Here is a 10,955-nt window from a genome sequence, read left to right as displayed (position 1 = left end):
ATCTAGTAGTGCCCCCATGCAACTACAATGTGCACTCATGTAAGCACATACAGTGTATTTGATCTACTAACAAGTGTTTGCTTCAGATTGGATGGAGGAAAAATGGTTAAATTATGCCAACAACATCTAGCCATTAAAATGGCAAAACTCTATAAAAGCCTTCGCATGAAAGGTGTTGGCTCAAATACTTGTTTTGGGTGCAAGGACGCTTCAAAATATCCCTTGGATCGTTTCCAAAATTTTCCTTCCATAAGGGGTCTTGTGATTTGTAAAATATGCAAATGGTTGTAAAAGACCTAGAAAGTTTCCTTCCTTAGGATTGACTTGCGTTTTGGGAGGGAGAAGGCTCCATAACCTACCAATCTTGGTGTGCATACAAATAATCAGACATTGCTATCTGAATCACACTGGGAAGGTCAGAAACCTACGAGTATTTGATAAAAAAACTATGTGGTGGCACAGCTTAATGAGATCTCCGTCACACGGTGCTGTTGTCTCCATAAACAACATCAAAATGTAGAGCATTGAATCCTCCAGGGCACCATACTTCTGACTGCAGTTGGTTACGTTCTAGGAAGACGACATTGGGAGCGAAACAAGACTCAAGGTCAAGGTTGGAGATGGAAAACCGGCTAGACCACACTTGTTCTCTTCTTTTTTATTGAAGAAGGACGGGGATGAATAGTCTATGGATCGTTGCAGTAAGGTTCTTGGCACATTGTTTATCAGGTCGATGCGCATGACACAACAGCTCTCTCACTAACCTCGATAGCTGGCAAGGTGTAAAGGGGTCATTCCATTTTCATCAACTGCATCCACGTCCTTTCTTTTACTAAATCCAAACACCCTTGCTCACCTTCATGGTGAAGTGGTGTGGGAGTAAAGTCTTTTTCTTTACTCCCACCTGCATCCGCCTGTAGAAGTAACTTCACAATGAAAAGGTGTAAAGGGCTCATTCCATTTTCATCAACTACATCCACGTCCTTGGTTTTACTAAATCCAAACACCCTCGCTCACTAGCATGGTGAAGTGGTGTGGGAGTAAAGTCTTTTTATTTACTCCCACCTGCATCCGCCTGTAGAAGTGGTGTGGGAGTAAAGTCTTTTTCTTTACTCCCACTTGCATACGCCTGTAGAAGTAACTTCACAATGGAAACATGCCCATGGTAAGCTACTAAATGTAATGGCACAATACTGTACGGTGCTGTGAGCACTTTTTCCACCACTTCGCAATCCATCACCAGGGGAATATTCTGTACACGTGACAAGATATCTTGCCAATCCTGAACTTTATCACGGAGCTTCACATAAAACGAAACAAATTAAAATTATACCATTTTTTATTTAATTTTAAGATCTTCCCTTATTCTTATATATATAATAAATTTACATTTTTAATTTTAAGATGGTTTATTTATTAATTTTAATTTATTTTTCTACAAACAGAAATCATATTAGAAAGATAAAGAGTAAGGGCTAAGGAACCATGGTTTTTTTTTTTGTGGTCATACTCATCCATGATTGAATGCTTTGAAGATACGGCAGATACAGTTCAGAGATTTTTGATGGACATCTACTTAATGCTTAAGCTAGAACATTGATGATAGGGCATAAGCCTTATTTCATTTTTCATACGTTTACCAGTAATCTGAGTCTGATGATGGCAAAGAGCTTAAGGTACCTAAAGCAGATGCAGATTGAAGTGCTATTGGCACAGACCGGAGGCTGTGTAGGTTTAGAGGGGGTGGATGTCGTGCAGTTCCGCTGCCATGATGAGAAAAAGAGCAGAGAAATGCAAGCTAAGCTTCTTTGACGCCTACACATTTAATGGTCAGTGATCAGGGCTTGTTAACAGGTCTAGTTTAATGATTAATGTATGCCAGATGCAGCTTAAAAGGGCCAACAAATGCCTTAATGATGCCAAAAATGATTATGCTTGAAGTGAACACAGATGGGATATTATGATCTAAAATTGTAATGCTTGATGTGCTCTATCGGCTTGTCTTTACGGCTCGTCGATTGGAGCCACGGTAAAGAAGTTATGGCAGTTTAAAGTTTAAGTCAATTGCAGATCTGTACCGGATTGGGCAACTGCAGTTGAGGTGACAAAAATGAAATGAATGCACGGACCTAAAGTGCTCACTTTGTGGAGCGCGTCGGTCTTTTCAGAACATTGATCGGAGTCCCGGTCATCAAGATATTAGCCGTTAAAGATTCACCGGGGGCCGGCTCTGTACTAGTTTGGTCCGCTCGATCGGAATGCCATCCGGGAATTTTTGAGCTTTATTCAGGTTTTGATATGCGGGAGCAGTGGTAGCTTCTCATGCTCGGGATGTCATTTTATGCAATGCTTGGCCCGCAGTGGTCGTAATTGGCAATACCCGGCTGACAAGTAAGAAACTCGACACCTTTTATCGGATGTGATGGGAAGGCTTTACTATGAGAGGTTGATACGGGCATCGAAGTTCAAGATGATAAGGTTATACAAGGACTGTGGGGAAAAGATGTTGTGCTTGGCATTGCTTTGCTCACTATGTATGCCTAATGTTGTGCCATCAAGAGGCGATTTGATTAATGTTACCGCCACGGCCATTAACCCAAAGGGTTGCCGAAGGGGGTAGGACCAATGTGCCCGCCTTATGTGGCCGCCCAGTGGAGCTGGGACAATATGTATGCTAAATGTGATGCCCACACTTTAGGTTCGCCCAACTAAAAGGGGCATGGCCGCCCACTTAAGTAATAGGCCGCCCACTTAATCAAAAAAGGGGCTTAGTGTGGAAACAAGAAGAAAAAACAAACCATGGCGAGCGTGGCAGCGCGCAGGGGCGCAGGCAGAGAAAAAGGAGCTCGCGGCGGCCCGTTAGGAGCCTGGCTGAGCTCGACGAAGAAGGGAAAACCGAGAGGGAGGCCGTCGCGTTCCTTTTGACACCGCTCCCGGCAAAAACGCTGCAGGGGAGATTTCCAAGCCTGCCACGTCATAAGGGGCATTTTTATGCCTCCCTAGCAACGACGGCGCCGTCGTTGCTAAGGGAGGGAGGAGCCATTAATAGCGACGTTTCCTTTTGCATGAGGGTGGGCAAGAATAACAAAGGAAGGCAAGGGGATTCGAGGCAAGTTGAAGGAGGAGGACACTCCAAGGGAAGCCAACGAAAGGCATAGCAAGGAAGCATAACGAAGAAGAGGGGAAGGAGCTCGAAGGCAAGTGTAATAAGCGAAGCAAAGAAGGGGAGAGGGCTCGAAGCTAGGAGCCGGTTAGCAAAGCTCTTTCTCTCTCCGTCCCGAGCTTGAACAAAAAGGCAAGCTTGGCAAAGGGATTCGAAAGCAAAGCTCTTTCTCTCTCCGTCCCAAGCTTGAACAAAAAGGCAAGCTTGGCAAAGGGATTCGAAAGCAAAGCTCTTTCTCTCTCCGTCTCGAGCTTGAATAAGAGAGTATTCTCTCTGTCTCTCACATCCTTGGTAAGCAAGAAAGCAGTAGGAAGTGTTTCTCTCTCGATGAGCATAAATCAACAGAAACTCTCTCACTTGAGAGGTAGAGAAGATCTCGGCAAGGGAAAAGATACTTGGCAAGAGCAGATAAGCAGATCTCGGCAAGGGAAAGATAAGGCGAGTGAAGTTTACCGGATATGTACGTCCTAATCAGCTTATAAAGACTCTAACGGCGAGCATAAGTGGAAATTTTACAGTTTTGATCTAATTTGAGAGCATTAAACTCTCCTAACTCCATCAGTTCCGTTAACAGCAACCATTTGTAATCGAATTCCACTTCGGCTAATCATTAGCAGTTTAAACCATTTCGATTGTCGAGTTTTAAGTATTTAAAGTGTTGACAGGATCTGTTGCCTTGTGCCGTGCATCTTGTCTTTCACACCTCCCACAGTAAGAGGCCCGGCGCCTGCCCGGCTCATGTTTCGCACACATTATCCCCGACATCTCTGGTGAACCCCACGTGAAACGAGCCGGGGTGGGAGGTAAAGATGGAGATGCCAGAAGAGTTAAAGCAGTTTATTGAAGATTTCAGTGCCAATGGATTTGATACAAATCTGGCAGTTACAGATTTGTCAAAAATGATGAAATTAGTTCAGGGATGTCTGTAGGAAGCAAAAGCCATGCAGATAAAAAAGCAGACTGATGATGCTATAGAGCTAGCACTTGATGCTGTTCGGAAGCAGTATTATAATTTTGAGGGATATGATCCAGAAGGTTTTATTGCATGTTACGAAGCTAAGATGAAGAGCCTAAATGTACCAGAAGATCGGATGATTGCAGCTTTTGAGGACGTTGTAAACTCAAATTTTAAAAAGCATGTTCAAGAACTGACAGAAGAATATCCCACACGGTGGGAGTATTTTGCAGAGGAATTTATTTACGAAAGCTCAAGGATTCTAGATCAGGAAATAAAGGAGATGACTGAACGAAATAAGGTTGTCTTTAGTAAAGGTGAAGGGGATCAGATGCAGATCCTCAACTATGATGAATTCTGGGAGCATATTTCTGCAAGAAGTAAAGCCAAAGAGAATGTTGAGCTGGAAGTAGCAGATTCAGTTTCAAAGGAGCATATTTTGAGCAACGGAGAAAAGGTAAACGATGAATTTGATGCTGAAACAAATTTGTATGAATTTTTTTCAAAGATTGCTCGCATGGACGATACCTCTAATAATGGTTCCAGTGAAGACATAGACAGTGCAGCAAGCGGTTCGCAAGCTGTTGATCTTGACATGGGTTATTCTGAAAGAATTTATCAAGCAGATGAACCTCTACAGGATGTTACTGAAGCTATTTGCACTATAGCTGCCAAGCAGGATAACATGTCTACTACAGATGATTGCATAAATAAAGCTATTATTTACACAGTAACTGATGAAGTGACTAAAATTGTGGACCCAGCACAGGATGAGCCTGAGGATGTCAATGAACCTAGGATTGCTACTAACAATATGCTTGCAGATGATGCTATCACAGAAGAGGATGCTATAATGGATGAATTTTTGGCTAGATCCGAAGGAGATGTTTATGAGAGTATAGAAGTGCTTTCTGATGCATATACCTCTTCAGAGGGGGTGCCAGATGAGCCTTAACAACTCTATAATGCATTGCTAAGTAACATGGATGCAGAAGAGGAAGCAGAGGATGACATGGATGAGTATGAAGATTGCTTGGATCATATTGATTGTGAACAGGTTATCGACAGGGATTTTACATATATGCTTGTAGATGGATTGCATGAGGAGATAACTCCTACAGTTTTGATGAATGTTGAGACTTCCAAGGCTGATTTTCCCGAGGATGCTATTGATGAAGATCTACAGGATAAAGCTGCTTTGCATGATCAAGATGAAATCCCAACAGGTGAAAATTGGTCTGATGATATAGGTCGAGAGACTCCCAAGGTTTTTCGTGATGGCTATGAAGCTAGAGGGGGTGATGATGCTAAATCATCCTTGATACTGCATAAATTGCACAGGTTTTTTCATTTGCTTGGACAATGTGCCAGATGTGGATGGATGTGGATGCTATTCCTATTGATGCTTATGTCAGTGATGTCTTGGCTGCTAGTAAAAGGGAGTTAGATACCTTTAATGCTTTCTGGTAACGAGCTTAAGTTGCCAACAGTGTACGGGATGTGGGTGCTGCACTATGCTTCAGGTGAAGCTCTAGTATACTGCAGAGCCCATCAATGCTATGTGATCTCGATGGTGTTTGATCCAGGAGATTCTAAGGATATTCATAAGCAGATTCGATATGGATGGATACTGATCAGTATGCATAGTAATTGCGTGCTATTTGAACCAGGGGTAGCATATTTGCACCAAAAATGCTTGATGTTGATTGATACAGGAAATGTATGCTCATGTGGAAATTATGATGCTCTAGTGTGTGGACAATTCCTTATTATCCCGTTTGATCTTGGGGGCTACTAAAGTGCCAACTTTGCAGATTTGAAGAGTACCATCTAACTGATGTAGTAGGTTGCATGGTACAAAGTTTTTGTTTTCTAGATTATGCCAAGTTAGAAGAGTGTTTGGTTATGCATTCAAAAGATAACATGGATGACTTCCAGCTAACTTCTTTGAACAATTAATGAAGTATCTTCACATCTTTTGAGTTGGTTCTGCTAACAGAACTTGAAGTAAAGGACTTGACGGCCATTCCGTGTGCAGATAGAGTAAGGCATACTTGAGCTTGATAGGGTTCCTTAAGAGAGAACTTAATGGTCAAGCCGTGTGCATCATTAACTGGAGCACTTGAGTCCGGAGGGGTTCACTAAGCAAGTTATCCATGATTGAATGCTTTGAAGATACGGCAGATACAGTTCAGAGATTTTTGATGGACAGCTACTTAATGCTTAAGCTAGAACATTAATGATAGGGCATAAGCCTTATTTCATTTTTCATAATTTTACCAGTAATCTGAGTTTGATGATGGCAAAGAGCTTAAGGTACCTAAAGCAGATGCAGATTGAAGTGCTATTGGCACAGACCGGAGGCTGTGTAGGTTCAGAGGGGGTGGATGTCGTGCAGCTCCGCTGCCATGATGAGAAAAAGAGTAGAGAAATGCAAGCTAAGCTTCTTTGAAGCCTACACATTTAATGGTAAGTGATCAGGGCTTGTTAACAGGTCTAGTTTAATGATTAATGTATGCCAAAAATGATTATGCTTGAAGTGAACACAGATGGGATATTATGATCTAAAATTGTAGTGCTTGATGTGCTCTACTGGCTTGTCTTTACGGCTCGTCGATTGGAGCCACGGTGAAGAAGTTATGGCAGTTTAAAGTTTAAGTCAATTGCAGATCTGTACCGGATTGGGCAACTCCAGCTGAGGTGACAAAAATGAAATGAATGCACGGACCTAAAGTGCTCACTTTGTGGAGCACGTCGGTCTTTTCAGAACAGTGATCGGAGTCCCGATCGTCAAGATATTAGCCGTTAAAGATTCACCGGGGGCCGGCTCTGTACTCGCTTGGTCCACTCGGTCGGAATGCCATCCGGGAATTTTTGAGCTTTATTCGGATTTTGATATGCGGGAGCAGTAGTAGCTTCTCATGCGCGGGATGTCATTTTATGCAATGCTTGGCCGGCAGTGGTCGTAATTGGCAATACCCGACTGACAAGCAAGAAACTCTGACACCTTTTATCGGATGTGATGGGAAGGCTTTAGTATGAGAGGTTGATACGGGCATCGAAGTTCAAGATGATAAGGTTATACAAGGACTGTGGGGAAAAGATGTTGTGCTTGGCATTGCTTTGCTCACTATGTATGCCTAATGTTGTGCCATCAAGAGGCGATTTCATTAATGTTACCGCCACGGCCATTAACCCAAAGGGTTGCCCAAGGGGGTAGGACCAATGTGCCCGCCTAATGTGGCCGCCCAGTGGAGCTGGGACAATATGTATGCTAAATGTGATGCCCACACTTTAGGTTCGCCCAACTAAAAGGGGCATGGCCGCCCACTTAAGTAATAGGCCGCCCACTTAATCAAAAAAGGGGCTTAGGTGTGGAAACAAGAAGAAAAAAAAAACCATTGCGAGCGTGGCAGCGCGCAAGGGCGCAGGCAGAGAAAAAGGAGCTCGCGGCGGCCCGTTAGGAGCCTGGCTGAGCTCGACGAAGAAGGGAAAACCGAGCGGGAGGCCGTCGCGTTCCTTTTGCCACCGCTCCTGGAAAAAACGCTGCAGGGGAGCTATTAATAGCGACGTTTCCTTTTGCATGAGGGTGGGCAAGAATAACAAAGGAAGGCAAGGGGATTCGAGGCAAGTTGAAGGAGGAGGACACTCCAAGGGAAGCCAACGAAAGGCATAGCAAGGAAGCATAACGAAGAAGAGGGGAAGGAGCTCGAAGGCAAGTGTAATAAGCGAAGCAAAGAAGGGGAGAGGGCTCGGAGCTAGGAGCCGGTTAGCAAAGCTCTTTCTCTCTCCGTCCCGAGCTTGAACAAAAAGGCAAGCTTGGCAAAGGGATTCGAAAGCAAAGCTCTTTCTCTCTCTGTCCCAAGCTTGAACAAAAAGGCAAGCTTGGCAAAGGGATTCGAAGCAAAGCTCTTTCTCTCTCCGTCTCGAGCTTGAATAAGAGAGTATTCTCTCTGTCTCTCACATCCTTGGTAAGCAAGAAAGCAGTAGGAAGTGTTTCTCTCTCGACAAGCGTAAATCAAGAGAAACTCTCTCACTTGAGAGGTAGAGAAGATCTCGGCAAGGGAAAAGATACTTGGCAAGAGCAGATAAGCAGATCTCGACAAGGGAAAGATAAGGCGAGTGAAGTTTACCGGATATGTACGTCCTAATCAGCTTATAAAGACTCTAATGGCGAGCATAAGTGGAAATTTTACAGTTTTGATCTAATTTGAGAGCATTAAACTCTCCTAACTCCATCAGTTCCGTTAACGGCAACCATTTGTAATCGAATTCCACTTCGGCTAATCATTAGCAGTTTAAACCATTTCGATTGTCGAGTTTTAAGTATTTAAAGTGTTGACAGGATCTGTTGCCTTGTGCCGTGCGTCTTGTCTTTCACACCTCCCACAGCCAGAGGCCCGACGCCTGCCTGGCTCACGTTTCGAACACATTATCCCCGACAGCGTCTCACACTCACACATACGTATTCTCATCTATGCATCTTGACATGCTTGTTTTACGTGTATGTGTGTGTGTGTGTGTTTTAATCGAGTTTTAGAGAAAGGATTCATGTTTGGAACTCATCATCACGCAGCTTCCATGGCTTCCTTCAAGGAGCCTTCGATCTCTTTTAGCCTGTCCCCGTAGGCAATCTTATGTGTGTGTTTTAAGCGAGAGAGAGGGGTCAGGTTTACAGAAGAAACTCATCCTCATGCAGTTTTAAGCGAGGTACTGAGAGAGGATTCAGGTCTGGACCATGACCTGCGCCATATTTTTCGTTGTGCTTTGCTATTTTAATTTACGGAAAACCTTTATCGTTATAAACTTTGCTATTTTAATTTACGTAAAACCTTTATCATTATCATCGTTGCTATTTTAATTTACGTAAAACCTTTATCATTATCATCGTTGCTATTTTAATTTATGTAAAACCTTTATCATTATCAAACATCAATTGTCTTCTCATTATTATTGAAGCAAGTTGAAAGTGATATGTTTGGTTTTGCAAGTCTGCAGGTTCTAAGAGCCATGAGCGTCGTGCATACATTGTGCTTATGAAAACGCTGCTTCTTGGAACCCGATTATGATAGCCCAATAAAAATGCGTCTATGGTTGGCTTGTCTTCTCGTGGCTTGTCGGACCTCCAACAGATGTTGGCTTGTAGGAACTTGTAGCTAGCTATTTTTTATTCACAAGCTTTGCCATAATTCAGCTACGTTCCCATCAACGTTTTAAAACCAGGTATATATTGGTTTTCTATGGTGTCTTTGCATTCTCAACGGTTGAAGTCCTCCGGCCTTGTGATTACTGAAGTCGTCCGATTTTGGCGAGTGGGGCTCTATTTGACAATTACAAATTGAATGATAACCATCACATTTTCGAGCCGAGATGGATTACCTTCATAGAACAGACCTCCGTTAAGGATCTAGCTTCAGGTTTGTGATGTTTATGTTCTTTTGTCATCGACTTCTAATGGATTGTTATCACTAATCATAGGTTTCTATTTGTTATCATCTATTGCCACGGTTCTTGATAATGCAAGGTGATGTTACAGTTACACGTCTTCATCCTCTCCATTCATGGCTATGGTTTGTGAAGCCATAATTTTTATCTCGTCCACTTTGATACTCATCACAGATATTGTCGTCTATATTAGCGTCTCATTTTGTATTTGATTTTCTATGTTCAAATAAAAAAATTTAAAAGAGCATCTTTGATGCCATGGTGAGTTCCATGTTGCCATGGCACGTGACCCCATGATGATTACATAATTGTGATGCCATGGTATGTGACACCATGATGACTACATAAAAAGAGCGTCTTTGATGCCATGGAGAGTTCCATGATGCTATGGTACGTGACACCATGATGATTACATAATTTGCATTCGTTCGGGCCCCATCACATTTAGTTTATGTCGACATTGTATGTATGTGCGCACATGTGATTGCATTAGTACAATGTTCGTCTCTATGTCGTCTCAAGAGCAGCGTCGCAAATCGTCTGGGGTAAGGACAATGTGACGTGGTTATTTCTAACCTTCACGTTTCGATATGTTTCTTGATTTGATGTTGTTTACAAAACTAGAACCAAATCAAGCAGTGCATACGGGGCTCAAAGATGTTGAAATTTCTCTATCAAAGCATAAACAATAGCTCAACTATATATATATATATATATATATATATATATATATATATATATATATATATATATAGTTATGTTTTTCAACCTTTATAGAAACTATTGTATATTTATGGAGTGATGTAGCTCCTTTGAACATTGAAAATGTACAATTGCAATATTTTAATATAAGGGTGGGTTTATATAGAGCTGTGGGCTTTTCCCTTAAGCCCCCAAGGGTTTTTCATCCACAGGAAGGGACCTTCATTTGAGTGGGGGTGTTGAGATATATATAGTGTCTCTATATATATAGCACCCTGGTCATCCAGGTCCCCTCTATATAAACTCATCATGTGTGATCATCAGACACACTTGGGGTTGTACATCTTGCGGCTTGTCGTCTTCATCCTCTCTTCCTCTCTCGTAGTTTAGCAGGAAAGATGGCCTTTCTTTGCATGCAAGAATTTAGGAGGAAAGAGAGAGCATGCCTGCAAGACTCGGGAAGCGGCTGCCAGGAGACCCCCACCAAGGCGAAACCCTACCACCAGAGTCACCAATTTGACACGATCGCGACGCCGTCATCCTGCCTGAGTTTTCCCCCTGCCATAGGGGTCACCTATGAGCTCCCCAACACTGCAACCCTAGCAGGAAGGGTATTTAAGTGCAAGCTAAACGCAGGCCCATCCCTTTGTCAACCCATGTTTCTTATACAAGAACCCACGGTGGGTGCCA

This window comes from Adiantum capillus-veneris, chromosome 20, assembly GCF_014529385.1.
Source record: "Adiantum capillus-veneris isolate H3 chromosome 20, ASM1452938v2, whole genome shotgun sequence".
Taxonomy (NCBI): Eukaryota; Viridiplantae; Streptophyta; class Polypodiopsida; order Polypodiales; family Pteridaceae; genus Adiantum; species Adiantum capillus-veneris.
Note: the sequence above shows the minus strand (reverse complement) of the source record.